The following is a 14,601-nucleotide window of genomic DNA, read 5'->3' on the forward strand; positions in this document are numbered from 1 at the left end:
ACTAAGAACTAAGTGCCAGGTACTGTGCTAAGTGCTTTACCTGTATTATCTAACTTAATCCTACAAGAATCATTTAAGGTAGTGGCCGTTGCAAAGGAAGAAAACAAAGCCTTTCAGAGGTTAAACATTTTGCCCAAGCTCATTCAGTAAGATGCAAGATGGGATTCAAAGCCATGTCTCTAAAATCCTTGCTCTGCGTTCCAGCTGATCCAAACCCTCTGTTTTCCAGGCCTGCTGGCTCACTTAGAGGCCAGTCTAGGGTGTGCACTTTCTTAATGGTAAAGCCAATGGTAAAACCAACATGAACCAGAAAAGAAAGTGCTTTGACATCAGGAAACCACATCATTTTAAGTGTGCTACAAATGAATGTTTCTATTAAAGCAGGGGGTAACCAATATTGGTAGGCAGTAGCAATCCTAACACCAGGATTAGCTTTTCTTCCAAACACTTATCTATGTTTTTCCCTAATGCTCACAAGGGTTCTCCTGACAGAGTTGGCTCTGCCCTGCTTACCAATGGGGAAAGCAGAGCCTACTTCTATCCAGACACCACCCGCACAAAAGTGAATCAACCTCAGAGGTGCTAAAGTTCTCTTCATCACTATCAAGATTTTTTCCACTTTGTTGTTTCAGCTTAATGAATGAGAAACTTAAAGGAGAAAATGATTATTAAAAGGACAACAATAGATACTAAGATCCATCCACAGAGATCACATTTCTAAATGTATTTGGGGACAGGAAATCAATATTCTAACCTGAAGACTTGCAAACTGAATTGAAACATTCTCTTCCCCTCACAATGTCTAAAACTGAAGAATGATTCTGTAGTCCTTATTAAAAGTAAATACAAATATCACTCTTAAAAGGCATGCTATAGCAGAGCTATAATCAAGGCCAAAAGGGCTTTAATTGGCTTTTCCTTTGGTCAAGAAAGGAATGTTGGTTGTAATTCCTTAATTTTCGGAGTGTGCGTATGTCTAAGTGAGATGAAATGGAGTTTTAAGACTTCGGCTTTAATAAATTCCTCTTGAGGAATTATCACTATGATGATCACTTGCAATTAACTGGAGCTGTTTAGAGAGCCACTAATTCCAGCAGAATTCCTGTGTTTCTTGCTATGACTCAGGTTGCCCCTAAATCCTACCTAGCACAGAAAAGCTGTGTGTATGTGTCTGGAAGAGAAAAAAAATGATTTTAAGTTTTTTAGACTCTGGTTTTAGCTAATTTTTCTTTTTTCTAGTGGCTCATCTAACACAAAATAAGAAGAATGCACAAGAAAAGCAGAAAATTCATTGAATGTTCCATTACTAAAATATCCAGGTTCAGGGCTCAATGTTTTTGGTTTTCAAAATCTCAAAATATCTTATTAAAATCATTTATAGATTACAATATTAGAAGGGAAGGAACTAATCTACCTAATGCACTTTCCTTGAAAAATAATGACGTGGATGTTTAATAAGGTATAAATCAATAGAATGTAATCATTTTAAATCTTTTCAAACTAGGCAGACTAGTACTTTCTCAAGAAATACAAAAGGACGCTTGCCCTTCCCCCCCAAAAAAATCAAAGAGAAGATGAGATAAACTAGAGCATCCCATACAGTTGTATATTTTGTGCACTGGTTAAACACACATGACCAAGGCGGGGGCAAATGAGTTTGGAAATCTAGGCTCTGTTTGCCTAGCTGGACTCCATGGCTCTCCAGGGGAGGTTCTCTGTTGGGGGGGGGGGGATGGGGGGTGGCAAGTCAGAAAGAACACGTCTACCCAGTGGATGCCTTTTTCTAATTTACCCAACCAGAGGGCGCACTCTTTCTAATTTGTAAAAGGCCCTGTAGAGCCTGGTTGTCATCTGGTGGAAAGACCACATTCTTCATGATACACACTTTTCTTTGTTTAACTCTAAAATTGCTAGTGCTCAATTTCGTATGTGGTTCATTCATTCAACAGTCCCTTAGCTGTTTCAGACACTGATATACCCAGGAACAAACCATAGCACCTGACCACAAGCAGCTTTTAGTCTACGTACATGGAGACAAGTACCCAAAGATTACAATGCATAGTTACTTTTAGGCTTTTGTGGGATTATGTTCCTAAAATTACCATGACTATCAAAACTGAAGCTGGCAAAATAACATGTGGCAGAAAACAGGGAATATGGAAGGGAATAGTTCATTTCCACAGCAAACCAGATTCCCCCATGTTAAAAACCTTGCTTCACCAGCAAACATTTCTCTTGACTAATTTTCTCCAATTATTCAGAAAAAATTACTGCATCCTTGTGATCTGGGAAACTATAGAATTTCCTACCAGTTCACAATCTGTGGACTCTCTAGGTCCAATACAAACTCCATCCTTTATTAGTGTATGAACTGGGCATGTTCTGTGTCTCAGTTCCTCACTTGTTAAGTATGGATTATAATAATATAGAATTGTTAAGAAGATTAAATGAGGTAAATCATATAAAGTGACTGGATTCTATATTTTATGCATTTATTTTAAAGTTTATAAATCTAATGTTGCTGGCAAGTTTGAATCTAATGGGTCGTATTTTGTTTTGATTTTGGGAGGGATTTTTTTTTACATTTTATTCTATATTGGAGTATAGTTGATTAACAATGTTGTGATAGTTTCAGGTGTAGAGCAAAGTGATTCAGTTATACATATACATGTATCTATTCTTTTTCAAATTATTTTCCCATTTAGGTTGTTACATAATACTGAGCAGAGTTCCCAGTGTTATACAGTAGGCCCTTGTTGGTTATCCATTCTAAATATAGCCGTGTGTGCATGTCAATCCCGAACTCCCTAACTATCCCTTCTCCTCACCCTTTTCCCTGGTAGTCTGTTTCTGTTTTGTATATAATTTCATTTTTATCATTTCTTTTTAGATCCCGCATATAAGAAATACCATATGATATTTCTCTTTCTCTGTCTGACTCACTTCACTCAGTATGACAATCTCTAGGTCCATCCATGTTGATGCAAATGGCATTATTTCATTCCTTTTAATGGCTGAGTATATACGAGTATATATGTACCACACCTTCTTTATACATTCCTCTGTCGATAGATATTTAGGTTGCTCCTATGTCTTGGTTACTGTAAACAGTGCTGCAATGAACACTGGGGTGCATGCTTTTGGACCATGTTTTTCTCCGGATATGTGCCCAGGAGTGGGACTGCAGAATCACATGGTAGCTCTATTTTTAGTTTTTTAAGGAACCTCCATATTGTTCTCCATAGCGGCTATACCAATTTACATTCCCACCAACAGCGTAGGAGGGTTCCCTTATCTCCACACCCTCTCCAGCCTTTGTTGTTTGTGCATTTTTTGATGATAGCCATTTTGACTGGTGTGAGATGATATCTCATTGTAGTTTTGATTTGCATTTCTCTAATAATTAGCAATGTTGAATATCTTTTCATGTGCCTCTTGGCCATCTATTTGTCTCCTTTGGAGAAATTTAGGTCTTCTGCCCACTTTTTGATTGGGTTGTTTGTGTTGATGGTATTAAGCCCCATGAGCTCTTTGTAAATTGTGGATGGGAGAGATTTTTTACATTTTCCTTTGGTTTTATATTTTTCCCATTTTCACAATTTTCAATAAAATTTTTATTTACCTCATGAGGCTTTCACAAGTATCTTGGTAGTTGAGGACTGATTTTCTGAATTGTAAGAGCAAAGAATAATAGTAAAAGTATTGGTTCTGAAGCCATACAGTTCTGAGTTCAAACTTGCCTCTGACACTCCTCAATTCGAATGCATCTGACATCAGGATCATCTTAGAATTACTGTGTGTATATAAGGCCATATTTCTTTCTCTCCCTGAAAAGCTATTGTTAAACCAATAGTGTTTTGGCTTTTGAGTTTTTGGTGTTTGGGGCTTTCTTGGCCTTGCTTTGTTTTATTTTTACAACCTATAGTGTCTTCGCATTTAGGAAATAGTAATTTGTGTAATGGTAAGCAATTTGTTTAAACTCCTTAAGTCACTGTTTCTTCATCTGTAAACCTATTTTACTCATGAACCTGTTCCTTAAAGTCAATATGAGAAATAAATGAAATAATGCATATAGGGTGCCTGGCATTGTGCCTGGCATGTACTGAATGATTTATACATGTTAACCATTAATAATTTGTATCCACATTTTGCATTGAGAGGATGAAATATAAATAGATTCTCTTTCTCTGCAGTAAACCATAAAGTTGCTCCCAGAAGGGTCTACTGGAAGAGTCATTATCACTGACTTTTTTAAGGGAAACACATTAGACGATTAGAGGTCTCAAATTTTGGCATTTATGTGTGAGTAGGGGATTGCTGTATTGTCGTGGCTATTTTGACAGGATGAGTAGAGTCCAGAGAAATTCACAGATCAGCCCCCTGGAGATCACCTGTGGAAATCATTCTGGGGGAAGTGACTTCTAGGCTGAGACCTGAAGGATGAGCAGAAGTTAGCTGGGTAAGCACAGAGGAGAAAGAGATCTGCAGGTACAGGAGGTACCAAGTCCTGAAGGTGAGAAAGAGCAGGGTGTGTTAGACACTAATCAGTGCTATTCATAAAGCTTTACTGTATTTACAAAACATACTGCGTATTTGACCATAAGTAATGAACACACTTCTTTAAAGATTTAGGGGATCATTCCTAAATCATAAACCCTCTCCTTTTTGAGATAAAGAAACCAAAGTTTAGAGACGAATGACAGGAAAGAGGGGGAGATAGAAGGTAACTAACATGGTGGGCACCTATTGTGTGTCAGACAAATGACATTATGCATATATAATAGATGAGGAGGCTGAGACATAAAGATGTTAATTAAGTCGCTCAAAGCCATAGCTTTAACAAGAGCAGAGTCATACGTTTGTTTCCCTACATCTGTGTCTCTATTTCTGCCCTGCAAACTGGTTCATCTGTACCATTTTTCTAGGTTACACACAAACGTATGGACACCAAGGGGGGAAAGTGGCGGGGTGGTGGTGGTGGTGGTAGTGTGATGAATTGGGAGATTGGGACTGACATGTATACACTGATGTGTATAAAACTGATGACTAATAAGAACCTGCTGTATAAAAAATAAATGAAATAAAATTCAAAACAAAAAACAAGAGCAGAGCCAGAATTCAAACCCCAATCTACAGTCCCTCTAGAATCTAGGATCATTTTCACTACACTGCCTGGAACTTGTATGAGATCATCCACATGTGAAATTATCCTCACAATGGCATTGTAACTGTTTATTTGTGTATCTATTTCTGCACTAGTCTGTAAGCTTCTTGGGAATTGTTTTGTATTTGTAAGCACATTTCCTGGAAGATAGATGAATCCAACAAGCTGTCAGATGACTGGATGGATGGATGGATGGATGGATGGATAAATGAGCATTTGAGAGATTACTTGAATGGATTTTTCCAAGGGTCTATCCAATTACCTTTCCAGTAAATTGTGATATTCTCAAACTTATTTCTAAATCTAATTAATCATACACATTTAAAAAAGTCAATAAGAAATCTACCATAATTTTAAATTTAACAAATATAAACTGAATGGTTCTGAATAAAGTAATAAGTGGCAGATTCATGAATAGAAGTCCTACATAGTGAGCTCCTTGCAGACACAGTCCATGACCAATTCATCCCTTTGTCCCTATTATCTGGCCTCTGAGCATATTTGGCAAACATATATTGAAAGTCTAATCAGTCAACAGTTCTGATTAGAGTCATGCATGACTGGCCTTTTAAGTAACAGAAACAGTCCAATTCTGAAAATAACATTTTCTGGTGGACAAATAATTCTAGACTGATCCTTAAAGGAAGAGGAGAGGTAATGTTTTACCACACAAAATATCTACATTTACTGTCTTCATAATGAGATTCCAATGATGCTATCAGAGGTCAAATTAAATGTAGATTATGGGCAGGAATGACATGAACATATCTAACCACTGGTACATATAAGTACAAACTAGTCAGAACAGACATCATGACCCAGCAGAAGGATGCCTCAATAGGTAAGAACAGACACCAGTATAAATTACCAGTCAAATGCATTGTGTAGGGCATAAATAACAGCCCTGCTCATAGGTCCTTGGAGATGAGGAGTAGAGATGTGGTTGATGAGGATCGGAGAGAGATCGAAGAGGAAAGAGGACCACAGAACAGGCTATAATGTGAGGACTTGTTTTGAGGAATAGGATAGAGCACAGTTTGCTAACCTCATAACCCATATCAGTCTTGTAGCAAGGCACAAGTGTTACTAAAAAGGCTGAGCACAGATCAGATACTTGCATATTTGGTGCTGGATAACCCAAGTATTGACCTAGAGGTACTGACAAAGGATGGGATTCTTCCAGTGGTCTCTGGGTTAAATAGAACCTGCAGGTGGAGACTACTCGGTTCAGCTGTGGGGAAAGGAGAAAACCACTCAGCCTTCAAAATGTGTGTCATATGTGTTTGTAGGAGCAGGAACCCTTCCTCCTTCCTCCTTTTGTTTCTCTTCTGTTTGAATTAGATAGCATCAGTTCCTACTGCTTGCAATCAAAGAATAACTGCTACATAAAATACTTTGCCTTATTTCTGACACAATATCCCTAGTAATTCTTTCTAAGCTCATTAGCTCCTTGGACAACCAACTGCTTACTCATTAGGTATTTCTACAGATGTTCATGTAATTTGGGGTTTCGCTCTAAAATATATTGATGAAAGATACCGGACAAGAACAGTCTGAGTAAGATTTAGCAGTATAACTAACAGGCTTTTCCCCCATGATTTTATATTGAAGAAGCTATCATTGGTTACTGACTATTGCTAAGTTCCAACACTCTCTCTCCACAGCCCTTGGTTCAGGTTACTTTTTCTCCTAGAAATGCCCTTCCTATCATCTTCACCTGTAGAGAACATATTTATCTTCAAAAGGCTGATTTAAATATCAGCTCTGCGAAGCCTTCCCTATTTCCCAAGGTAGAACTAATCGCTCCACATCTGTGATTCCTGGCAACGTCACCTTGGTTGGAGCAGTGCCCTGGTGTGCCTTGAACTGCAGATAACTGGACTCCTCGAAGAATTCATCTGAGGTTATCCAGGGCTACAAAAAATGTTAAAAGTTATATTTGACTCATTGGTATAAAAATGAATATATTAATATTGTATACTAAAACATTTTCTTTGACCTAAAAGTTCATTTTTCTTTCTGCCAGTTTCAAAAGAGAGTAAAACATTTTCATTGACCTTTAAAAGCAAAGTGGACCCTTGGCACTGTGCCCACTTTGTCTAATGAGTAAGCTGTCCCTGTGTGTCTGTGCTCTCATTTAAACATTTTTCTCACTTATATAATCCACAGCCTAAAGGGGCTTCTCTGAAGGAAGATAGGTTTGGTTTCAGAATGTGGGGATAGAACCAAACTTGAGGTAAGGGTAAAATGATTCAGTCTCAAGGGGGTTCTCTTAAAGGAGGCTTATATATTTTTTCTAATTGAATGATTCAAGTATATAATAATTCTTTTAAAAAAGGTTTTTAAACCCATGGATAATTTGCTAATTAAAATTTTTCTCCAAAGAAAAAAAATATTTAAGATATAACCGGGGATACAACGGGCATTAGCAGTCATTTGTTTTGTTTGGGGACACACCAATTTAGAGCAATATCTGAATTAATCTGAAATAAAATAACTAGCCTTTGCATTATGCTTTATGACTTATAAAGCACTTTCACACATTTGATCTGCACAGCCAAACTAAAAGGTTGGTATCTTTTATTTTTCATTTGATAGGCAAGAAAAACAAGCCTCAGATGGATTAAGTGACTTACCCAAGGTCACACAGCTGGTAATGCAGAGTCTGGGACTCATGCCCAGTTTTTCTAATTCCAGAATCTCGTATTTTTTCCACTACATCATGCTGCCTGTAGAAAAAAAGCATCTATGTAACACAAGCTTAAAAATATGGATCTCACACTTCTAAGTAGATTGATGTTCGTTTAGAAAATTTAACAGCATTTCTGGAGATGTAGTTGTGTTGTGGGTTTGGTTCTAAAACATTTTAACAAAAGATGATTGACAAAATTTAGTTTCGATGAAAGTCAAAATTAACTGAACAATATATTGAACTTACATGAAATCTTGGACAGTGAACTTTGGTCAAAATTATGATTAAATATGTCAGGAATGTATAGGTAAGTATGTTTTTTATTTCAAATTCCACGTCTTTGTTCTTTGGGTTGTTAGATTTATTTTTTCTTCCTTTCTCTTCTCAGTCACTTAAGCCTCCCCTTGGAGATGGACTCCTTTCATACACTCTTTTGGTAAACCTAAAACAGACTTGATGGTGAGAGTTATCTTTTATCAACTCCTTTGCTCCTGAAAGGGGTAATTTCTTCACAAAGGAAACAAATGGAAGGAAGGAGGGAAATGGCATTGAACAAGTCTGATCTTGAAAAAGGCAAAATTCTGCAAAGCATGAAGAATAACTCACACATTATCTGGAAAAAAAGGGGGTGTGTGTTAAAATTAGTCAGCAATTCACTCTTCAAAAGAAAGCTGGGCAAAACAAAGAATGAGATTTCAGAAGGACATGTTGACCCAATGTCATACAATACACAAACTGACTCTTTCAATTATAAATCCAGTAGTTTCACAGTTCTAGGAACTAGTCTGGCTGAAAAGAAATTATATTAAGCCAAGTTTGCAAGGTCAGTCAGTGAATAATTGAATGATTGAATGTGAATACGTCATTTTGATTACCCACAGAAGAAGGATCAGGAAACAGTGATTAAGATTTTTCTGGAATCCATTTCTGAAGTTTAAAATATTTTTGTGTTATTTTATTCAGAAATAAAAGTCCAACTGATTTCACAAATGTCTTGATTTTACATGTCTTACTACTTGTTATTCTCTTCATTTGCAGTAATGAATACAAATAATTATACTGTACGTTTTTAAAATACACAACCTAATTTCATCTTACATTCTACATTCGTCAACTTTTTGGTCTCTGGGTCACAAAACAGAATGTATAATTAAGGTGCAGCCTCATGAAGTTAGCACTGCACAGATTGCTTTATCTATAGCAGACATCTAACCAGAAAGCCAGCAACTCACCCAAATGTGCATTACAACCCGGCTCAACGCAGCCATGAAGTACTTGAAGCAATGTCTGCACAGTGCGTGTTCCTGGTACTCAGGCAATTATTGCCATAGTAGTGAATGTCATTTGGAAACCTAAGAACAATATTTGCTCCCCCATATTTTACTGATTGCTACATGGAATTGTCCCCAAAATTTGAACAAACATTATTGGAACTAAGAGGAAACAGTTAATACAGATGGAACACTTCAGAGAGCAGATGGGCTTTGGGGTTACTTTCAGTAACAATTTTATGGAAGGCTGCTATAGGCCAGGCACGTGTCAAGCACTAGGGATACAGGATGAAAAAGACATAACCCCTAACCTTAAAGAGCTCAGAGGGACTAACTTTATCTTATCTCCAAAATATAGCACACTGATTGGCACATACTAGATGCTCAATAAATCTTGGGTGAATCCCTGGAAGTCCTGATTATTATTGCAAAAAGCCTGCTGCAATCACAGATAAATACACAACAGAAGCTCCAAGCCAGAGGGTTAGAGGGAATAAAAGAAGGAGTCACGAATGAAATGAAAAGGATAATAATAGGTGTGGCTGGTATTAGACAACATAGAAGAGAAGTGTGGTGTGAAAAAAAAATTAATCTTAAAGTGAAAAATGAAAGTGAATTTTATCAGAAAGTAAAAGAGAAGCTAAACACTAGATAACCAAAATATGTACAATAAAAAATTTATACTAGAAAACCAAAAGTTACTTTGAAACCAGAAAGAACTTCATTGATAAATATACAATTTTATGTCAACTTAAAGTATAAGTTTTAAAACAAATTTTGGAGACTTTAATCATGACTTGCCATTTACAAAATCATCGTTTTAAACCTTCAATTTTTTTCAACCATTTGAGTTCCTATGCTAAATAATAATAGATGGTTAACCATTATTTTTCCATAGTATTCCTTATTTTTTTTAATTTGTTTTGAAATGTAGGAAAATAATGTACTATAGATTTGGTGATGGAAATTGTCAAAAATAAAATTAGTAAAGGGCAACTTTAGGAAAAACTAGCGCTCACATAATTTATAGTTGCCCCCAAAAATTCTTAACTTTTTTTCAATTTTACTTTTAATAAAATTATACAGAGCAATAACTGGTAATGATTTCCATAAGTCTAGTGAAGATAATTTTTTCATCTTCACAATGCACTTTTCATCCATGTAAATTAATGGGACTGGAATCAGAAAGTTAAGGAAGTCATCAACTTGACTTGTTGAAATTTGTCAGGGTTCAGGGAGCAATTGGCAAATCAGACAAAGCAGTGAAGGCAAGAATTTGATATTTCAGATCTCAGTGCCATTTTGGCTATGGTAGGTTTTTGAATTGGAAAACATGATAAATCTTGAAAGAACAATTTCCACCTAGGCTTTATGAAGATAGGCACTGTTGACAAATTAATATATGATTCTGACAAAGATATCTTCATTCTTATGGCTAAAATGTGTCCAACTATTAAGGAGTTATCTGCTGCTAAGACAGTTCTTAGTCTTTGTGAGTCTTTGTTACGCCGACAGAGACTTTTTTAGTCTAAAAGACCAACAATGTTCAAAACATTTTCAAATAAGTCCTGACTTCCCAATAAGATATATTTATGCTTTCTTTACACCGTAAAGTAATGCAGGCATGACCCACTTTCTCCCAAAGACCTGCATAATACTAAATACATTTATTTAATTTAAAATTTTTTCATTAACCAAAATATTCTGAATTACAAAAGACAAATTTGATCTGTTCAGTGATATTGTTTAGTGATAAATGGTTTACATTTTATTTACTATTATATAATTTGGTCTTCCAACTGCTTAGCTACTTAGATATTAGTCAGGTAAGACTTACAGTGTCTCAAGCATTTCATAGAATAATATATGAATTTTTCAGATTATTGAAATAAAATATAGATTTGCTTTAAATCTATACCTACTCTTTTCTTGTGAAAGCTAGTGACAAAATACATATGCCAGTAGCATAAAATTGCAGCCAAACTGTTAAGAAAATCTGGCCAAGTTTGATTCTATTCAAGACAAAATTTCATTTTCAAAAAATATGTCAATTATCAAAATTATTAAAACGTCCTATACACACATTAAAGCAGTTTTATTTTACTTAAAAAAAAAAAGATCCAGACCTATCAATTCATTCTGAAAATAAAGGGATTAATTCCATTAGAGACAAAAAGAGCAGTACCTGAAACAAGGACCCTTCCACTGGAAGCAAAGCAAGTTTTTTTCCATGGTACTAGGAAGAGAGTACAAGAAGATGCCAATGTTCTGAAGATAAGAAGGGAAGTCTACCCAAGAACAAATGACCTGCAGAATCATCCTCCCAATACACACTCAAAATAATGTTTGACCATGTCTGGGCAGCTCATGGCCCAGGCAAACTGACATATAAAATTAATCATCACAAATGACATCTTTAAAGTACTGAAAGAAAATTCTGTTTTTCAAGGAAAATGTTCTTTATAAGTTACCCAAAAATTCATTTTCAGACAAACAAAAACTGAAAGATTTAACTTCCAGTAAACCACACTAAAAGAAGTACTGAAGGAAGTTCTTCAGGCATAAGAAAAATAATCCCAGATTAAAAGTATGAAAATTCAGGGAAGAATAAAAAGTCGTAAAAAGGGGAAATTTGTTGATAAATCTAAGTTAATATTGAATAATTTAAAAATATTTTCTGGAGCCTAAATACATAACACCATTTGCCAAAAAAAAAGAAAAAACGTTAGGCTCTAATATGTCAAGGATGCATGTTATAACCTCTAGAGTAACTATGAAAAGAATGAAAAAGAATGCGCACACAGCTAATAGTTGAGGGAGAACAGAATGCTGATTAATGAATGAATAAAAGAGTGAATGAATTGTAATTTCTTGTCAACAAAAAAAAAAAAAAAGAGAGAGAGGAAAAGGAAGCTAGATCAGGGAGAAAATGAGAAAACAACACTAATGTACTAAATTTAAGCTCAAATATACCACTATTTGCATTAGAGTTAAATGGACTAAATATTCTAATTAAAGGACAGAGTGGATTTTTTAAAATAAGAGCTATAACTTAAGTATAAGGACATAAAAATATTGAAACTAAAAGAATGGGAAAGATATCACAAACAAAACAATAAAAAAAAACTGTAATAGCTATGATAATTAGACAAATAGGCCTCAAGGCAAGAAGCATTCCTAGAGATAGAGTGTTCCTACTGTTAAAAGTGACAATTGACAAGAAAGATATAAAAAAACTAAATTTGTATGTATCAAATAACATAGCTTCAAAATGTAGAAACAAAAATTTGCAGAACTAAAAGGAGAATAAAACAAATCCACAGAATGTGATACTTAAACACAACTCTCTTAGTTACTAATAGAATAATTGTGGGAAAGTATTAACAGAGACAGAGGAGATTTGAACAACACAATAAATTTGACCTAATTGACATATTTAAAGCATTGGATTCGACAAATAAAAATATACATGTTTTTGATGTGCACATTGAACATGCAAAATTGATGCTATGCTGGGCCATATAGCAAACCATGGTAATGTTCTCTGACTACAGTGGAATGAAGCAAGAAATGAATAAAAAAATAAAAACTATTAAACCCTAAACTATTTATTATCTCCAAAACTTCTAAATAACTAGTGGGTCAAAGAAGAAATCACAGTGTTAGATAATATTTTAAACTACGTGATAATTAAAATGAAATGTATCAAAGATATGTGAAATGCATTAAAGCAATTATTAGAGGAAATTTTATAGCCTTAAATACATATTTAGGAAAAAAAGACTAAAATCAATGATGCCTATATCAATATCAAGAATTTAGAAAAATAACAAAAAATAAACAAATAAAGGGAAAATATTTTAAAGACAGAGGTTAATAGAATTTTTTTTAAAGTCAAATAGTTCTTTGAAAAAAAAAATTTGTGAACCTCTAGCACAGCTAATTAAGAAAGTGAGAAAAAAGTCACAAATAATCACTACAGGAATGAAAATGGGGACATCAGTACAAATACTAGAGTCATTAATAAGATAATAAGAGGATATTACTAAGAACTTTTGTCAATGAATTTGAAAATTTACACGAAGTGGTCAAATCCTACAAAAACACAACATATCAAAACTGATTCAAGAAGAAATAGAATAGAGTCCTGTATGTATTAAAGAAATTGAACCCAAAATTAAGAACCCTTCCAAGAAAACAAAAGACAAAAACACCTCCAGGTTCAAACAGCCTAACAAGTGAAGTTAAGAAAGAAATAGCACCAAGCTTATACAGACTCTTCCAGGGAATCAATAAAAGGGGGAATAAGTAGCAACTCATCTACGAAGCCATCATAACTTTTATGCAAAAACCTGACAAGGACGTTGTAAGAAAGAAAATTACAGGTGAATCTCTCTCAGAAACACAGATGTAAAAGTTTAAACAAAGTATTATAAAATAGTAACCAATATATAAAAAGTACTATACATCATGACCAAGATGGGTTTTTTCCCTAGGAATTCAAAGGTGGTTTCACATTTGAAAACCAATAAATGTAATTTACTGTATTACAGACCAAACAAGAAAAAGAATGTTATAGTAGATTCAGGAAAAAAAGTTGATATTTTTCAGTACCCATTGGTGATTTAAATAAATAGTAATTTAAAAAAATTTAACAAGCCCAAAATAGAAGACATCTCTTTGTCTTGAATCTGGGCTTGTCTTTGTGACTTTCTTGACCAATAGAAGATGATAGAAGTGACATTCTGGGACTTCTAGGATTGATCATAAGAAGACGTGAAACTTCCATCCAAGCTTTTCTGAACCTGCCATCTATCTAAAGTCAACTATCCTGAGACTACCATGCTGGAGAGGACATAGGCGTGTGCTGTGGTGAATTCTCCCAAATGAGTTCAGCCTTCCAGCCATCCCCACCAAGAAGATACATGTGAGAAAAGCCATCCACCAGCTGAATACCTCAAAGTTACCTCCTTCAATATCATATGAAACAAAAGAATTTCTCAGGGCTATGCCCACTAAAAATATAGCAATTGATGAAAAGTCAAGTACATCTTGTATTTAAATAGGATGGGGTGACAAATGTTACCAATTATTTTCTGAGTAGCTGTGGAAGATCTGAGATGTCAGAAACTGCTACAATTACACAATTCATCTATTTCCTTCACTAGAACAGGAGTTGACAAACATTTTGTGCAAAGTCTCAGACAGTAAATATTTTAGACTTTGTGAGTCAAGAGGCCACAAAGGATATTATATATAAATTACATAAGTGAGAAAACAAACTTATAAAAATTTTTATTCAGAATTCACAGTATGGGAATTCCCTGGCGGTCCAGTGGTTAGGACTGCGCTTCCACTGCCGAGGGCCCAAGGTTCGGTCCCTGGTCGGGGGAATCTAAGGAGCTGTGAGCTGTGTGGAGTGGCCAAAAAAAAAAAAAAAATATATATATATATATATATATATGTATATATAT

Source organism: Hyperoodon ampullatus (genome assembly GCF_949752795.1).
Source record: "Hyperoodon ampullatus genome assembly, chromosome: 16".
NCBI classification, from domain to species: Eukaryota; Metazoa; Chordata; class Mammalia; order Artiodactyla; family Ziphiidae; genus Hyperoodon; species Hyperoodon ampullatus.